Below are 6,289 nucleotides of genomic sequence, written 5' to 3'. Positions count from 1 at the left end.
AAAGGTCTGGAGTTGATTCCAGGTGTGGCATTTGCATTTGGAAGCTGTTGCTGTGAACCCACAACATGAGGTCAAAGGAGCTCTCAATGCAAGTGAAACAGACCATCGTTAGGCTGAAAAAAATGAAGAAATACATCAGAGAGATAGCACAAATGTTATGAGTAGCCTAATCAATAGTTTGGTACATTCTTGAGAAAAAAAAAAGAGTGCACTGGTGATCTCGTGAACTCCAAAAGGCCTGGACGTCCACGGAAGACAACAGTGGTGGATGATCGCAGAATCCTTTCCATGGTGAAGAAAAACCCCTTCACAACATCTACCCATGTGAAGAACACTCTCCTGGAAGTAGGTGTATCAGTATCTAAGTCTACCATAAAGAGAAAACTTCATGAGAGCAAATACAGAGGGTTCACCACAAGGTGCAAACCATTAATCAGCCTAAATAGAAAGGCCAGATTAGACTTTTCCAAACAACATCTAGAGAAGCCGACCAGTTCTGGAACAGCATGAGACTAAGGCTGGGTTCACACGACCTATTTTCAGGCGTAAACGAGGTGTTTTACGCCTCGAATTACGTCTGAAAAAACGGCTCCAATACGTCAGCAAACATCTGCCCATTCATTTCAATGGGTTTGCCGATGTACTGTGCCGACGACCTGTAATTTTACGCGTCGCTGTCAAAAGACGGCGCGTAAAATGACAGCCTCGTCAAAGAAGTGCAGGACACTTCTTGGGACGTAATTGGAGCCATTTTTCATTGAATCCAATGAAGAAAAGCTCCAAATTCCGACCGTAATTGACGGCTCGCAAAACGCGAGTACGAGCAATTACGTCTGAAATGCAGGAGCTGTTTTCTCCTGAAAACAGCTCCGTAATTTCAGCCGTAATTGACGTTATCGTGTGCACATACCCTAAGATCAACCTGGACCAGAATGATGGGAGGAAGAAAGTATGGAGAAGGCTTGGAACGGCTCGTGATCCAAAGCACACCACATCCTCTGTAAAACATGGTGGAGGCAGTGTGATGCCATGGGCATGCATGGCTGCCAAAGACACTGGGTCACTAGTGTTTATTGATGATGTGACTGAAGACAGAAGCAGCCGGATGAATTCTGAAGTGTTCAGGGATTTACATTCTGCTCAGATTCTACCAAATGCAGCATGGTTGATTGGATCTCGCTCCACAGTAAAGATGGACAATGACCCAAAGCATACTGCGAAAGCAACCCAGGAGTTTTTTAACCCCTTAATGACCAGCCTATTTTAGACCTTAATGACCAAGCCATGTTTTACGTTTTTCCATCGTCTCATTGAAAGAGCTATAACTTTTTTAATTTTGCATCGATATTGCTGTATAAGGTCTTGTTTTTTGCGGGACAAGTTGTAATTTTTAATAGCACCATTTTGGGGTACATAGATTTTATTTATTAACCTTTGTTAACTTTTTTTGGGGGGGAATAGAAAAAAACCTGCAACTTTGCCACACTTTTTTGCGTCCTAATTTTACGCCGTTTACCGTGTGGTATAAATAACACAATAACTTTATTCAGCGGGTTGTTGTGATTGCAACGATACCAAATTTATGTAGATTTTGTATGTTTTACTACGTTTACACAGTAAAAACACTTTTTTTCAAAATTATTTGTTTTTGTGTCTCCATATTTCAAGAGCCATAACTTTGTTATTTTTTCGCCGATGTAGTTGTATGAGGGGTTTTTTTTGCGGGACGACTTGTAGTTTTTATTGGTACCATTTTGGAGTAGATGCGACTTTTTTATCACTTTTATCACATTTTGTTAAGGCTGGATTCAAAGAAAACAGCAATTTTTTAAAGTTTTTTTATTTTATTTTTTACGACGTTCACCGTGCGGGTTAAATTATGTAATAACCTTATGGTTGGGGTCGTTATGGATGCGGCGATACCAAATATGTGTAACTTTTAACTTTATTTTGTTTTTTAATAATAAAGCAGTTTGTAAGGGGAAAAAGTGGGTTTTTCATGTTTTTTTCACTTTTTCTGTTCACCTTTTATTAAACTTTTTTTTCACTAGTCCCATTAGGGGACTTCAATATGCGATCATACAATCGCATTTATAATACACTGCAATACTTCTGTATTGCAGTGTATTATGCCTGTCCGTGTAAAACGGACAGGCATCTGCTAGGTGTCGGCGGGAGAGAGAGGGAGCTCCCTCCCTCTCTCCAAAACCACTCAGATACGGCGCTCGCTATTGAGTGCCGCATTTGAGGGGTTAAACGGGTGAGATCGATACTAATATCGATCTCACACGTTCGAGCAGGGATGCCCCCAGCTCTGGCAGCTGAGAGCAGGGAGATTTAACGGCTCCCTGCTCTGTTTATTTATTCCGATGCAGCGCCGTAAAAAGGCCTATGCATCGGAATAAAGCCCGTTAGTGGAAGCCGTAAAAACACTATGGGGCGGTCACTAACGGGTTAAGGCAAAGAAATTGAATATTCTGCAATGGCCAAGTCAATCTCCAGATCTCAACCCGATCGAGAATGGATTTCACTTGCTTAAGACAAAACTTAAGGCAGAAAGACCCACAAACAAGCAACAACTGAAGACAGTCGCAGTAAAGGCCTGGCAAAGCATCACAAAGGAGGAAACCCCGCGTTTGTTGAGGTCCATGGGTGCCAGACTTCAGGCAGTCATTGCCTGCACAGGATTCTCTACAAAATATTTTTAAAAACATATTTTATTTATGGTAATGTTAATTTGTCCAATTACTTTTGAGCCTCTGAAATGAGGCGGCTGTGTAGAAAAATGGTTGCACTTACTAAATGTTTCACAGGATATTTTTCTTCAACCCCTTGAATTAAACCTGAAAGTCTACACTTCAATTGCATCTCAGTTGCTTCATATCAAATCCAATGTGGTGGCACGCAGAGCCCAAATCATGAAGATTGGGTCACTGTCCAAATAATTCTGGCCCTAACTGTATATATATAAAGTTTTTTAGCCACATGAAACATCAAAATTCGGATCAAGTGGTGTGGGATGGTTGTGTGATACCTTATATTCGTCGACGTGCCAGTTATCACCACTTGTCGCAAACTGAGAGGGACAGAATGCTTGAACTGAGAGACCTTGGTTTATTGCTCCAGTAGATCGCTGCGCGCCTAGGCCAAGATGTCAGCACTGTTCAATGTTGCGTTTCCCAGAGATTGGCAGAACAATAACGAACGGGAAGGACAGCAAGAGGCGCGCTGAGGCGAACTTCTGCACAGACGGATCATCTGATTGGAAGAATGGTGCATAGTGATCGATTCTGTACTGAAATTGGATGTCATATCCCAAGGATAGGGCGGCAACCGGTGGTGACACAAACCATCAGGAGGCGTTTGCACGACATTGGGCTACGAGCCAGACGTCCAGCTACAGGTGTTCCATTCACCACATGCCACCGCTCTCAAAGGCTATTATGGTACACAGCAAGACGGCAATGGAGGTCTTCAGCGATGAGTCCCGCTCTTGTCTTGGACGCAATGATAACTAGGGATTGATCTGGAGACCATGTGGGCAACGCCATGAAGAGGCCTTCACAAGGGAACGTCACACCGGTCCTACTCCTGGGATTATGGTGTGGGGTGGCATAATGTACGGTAACCGGACCCCTCTAGTCTTAATTTCAGGTACACTAGCAGCTCAGCGTTACATTGATTTGGTCATGGAACCAGTGGTACGCCCATTTTTCCAAAGTGTCCCAGAAGGCGTTTTTCAACAGGGTAACGGCAGGTCGCATGTTGCTCGTGCTACTGTGGGCAGCCTGCATGGCCTAAACGTGCTGCCATGGCCTGCAGCGTCTCTGGACGTGTCTCCTATCGTGCACCTATGAGATGTCATTGGTCGGCAATTGCAAAGAGAGCTACCAGTAGTCATTCTTGATGATTTGCGTGCCCAAGTGCATTCAGCGTGGGATATTTCTCAGACAACCATTAATAACCTCATTGATAGCATGCCAAGGCGTGTAAGTGAGTGTATTTCTGTGTGTGGCGTTTAAATACTCGATACTGAATAAATCAAGAAGTTTGGAATATTATGCTTCCATATCTTTATCATTTGCGTATTATTAACATGTCTATCGATCCTGTGATTTCCAAAGTTCCAAAACTTTTCCCTCCTTCTTGGTGTTGCAATTTCAATGTTGAGGAGTATAAATATATATATATGTAATCATGTTCCATGTGCTCATCCTGCAGTATACACTGTGTAAGCGCAGAATATTTGACCCAAAAACTTCTGCTCCGAACAAGGTCCCTGAGAGCAACCAGCGGAGACGTTTTCACAGGATCTCCAGTGTAGTAACATTTTCCTAACCAGTTATTTTTATCTGTTCTGGCTCTCTGAATACTTGAGGATATGGAATCATTGGCAGGACACCTCAACATGGCTGGATGTTTTCCAGACTATACAGTAAAACTATTAGCAAAGTTGTGTGGATTTACACAACAGTGGGAGGTCAAAGAGTAAAGAGATGAAAAACCTGAGGGCTTGTTCTGCTGAGTTCTCTTTTGAGGAAAAAAATATGGAGTTATATAATCACTCGGAAGTTATGAAAAGCTTCAGAAGAATTTCTCCTTTTTTACACAACACTGCACAATGAACAACTACATGGTTCTCCTATGGGCAAAAAAATTACGGCTGCTCTGGGCGCCATCTTGTGGCACCTACTCAAGTTGTTATTTTTCTGCCCCCGCACAAATTGGAAATTGACTCCTAATTGATCAAGGTAGTTTGTACCTGGCACATTACTGAGTTTTGTTTTGATTTTTGTCACAAACTGCATTTCACTAAAAGGCTAGGTTCACACCATGTCTGTGGTGCACAATTGTCATATATGCTTAGAAAATCTCCAAACATTTATGTCTAACGTGCCCATAAACGTGTATAGCCAAACATATGACAAATATAACCATTGGCAAACTTTTGACTGCTATATGTCACTACTCCTTCCAATACAACTATATGCAAAAAAAAAAGAACTATACTGCGCGGTATACACTTTTTTATCAATGGAAGTCAATGGCCATAAGTTTATAATTTTATAGGCATATAGTTGCATAAATGTGGGGCATGTGTTTGGTGAACTGTTTCTAACAGCATCACTGAATGTACGCCGAACATAGTGTAAACCTAACCTTAAGGCCGGATTTACACGAGCGTGTGCGTTTTGCGTGCGCAAAAGGCACTTAACAGCTCCGTGTGTCATTGCGCAGCTGCCATCATTATGACACTCTGTATGTTTGTAAACAGAAAAGCATGTGGTGCTTTTCTGTTTTCATTCATACTTTTTACTGCTGTTGCGCGAATCACACGCTTCCCACGGAAGTGCTTCCGTGTGGTGCGCGTGATTTTCACGCACCCATTGACTTCAATGGGTGCGTGATGCGCGAAAAACGCACAAATATAGGACATGTTTGCACAGCCCCATAGACTAATATAGGTCCGTGCGACGCGCGGGAAACTCACGCGCGTTGCACGGACGTATATCACGTTCGTGTAAATCCACCCTAAATGCGTGACCTCAGTGAAAGTGGTGTTTTGTGATAGCGTAAACCCCCACATCTTTAACTTATTTTATTACTGCGCAGACCCTGACTAAGCCTTGAATATGCCCACACCTCATCTTAAAGCCGATTTCACTCGAGCGTAATAGGGGTGCTTTTTTGCGCCAGTTCTACGGATGCAACACCCGAACCCCTTGAGGTTCACTGAAACTGGAGTTAGAGCACCATAGACTTTTACGCTGAGCTAACTCCGAGCCTCACAATTTTCCAAAAATCTGGGTGTTGCGTCCGTAATACCGGCACAAATAAGCACCCGAATTATGGTCGTGTGAATGCACCCTAAGCCAGCTACTTGATACAAACTCTCCAGATCTCCAGTCCAGCTGAACCAATCAAATGTTTATTGCACTAGGTAATACAGTATCTAGTAAGTGTGTCCTGCCCCTAGCAGGGAACTTTCTATTTCCTGTTGATCATGTGGGACGGTGACCATGACCTGCAGAACCCCTTGAAATTAATTGGATTTTTGCATTGATTTAATAAAATGTGGTCTAAATGTTATCTAAGTCACGATTATAGACAAACACAATATAACTAAACTAATAACACACAAACTGTTGTAATGTTCAAGTCTTTTATTGATCACCATAGATCCAGTGGCGGATTAAGTAGACCATAGGCCCTGAGCTGTTCCACAAACTTGGGCCTCCCTTCCTCACCGCTGCTCTGCCGTGTCTATAGTGAACACCACTTTTCTGTG

The sequence above is a fragment of the Rhinoderma darwinii genome, chromosome 2, assembly GCF_050947455.1.
Source record: "Rhinoderma darwinii isolate aRhiDar2 chromosome 2, aRhiDar2.hap1, whole genome shotgun sequence".
Taxonomy (NCBI): domain Eukaryota; kingdom Metazoa; phylum Chordata; class Amphibia; order Anura; family Rhinodermatidae; genus Rhinoderma; species Rhinoderma darwinii.
This window is presented reverse-complemented; position numbering follows the sequence as displayed.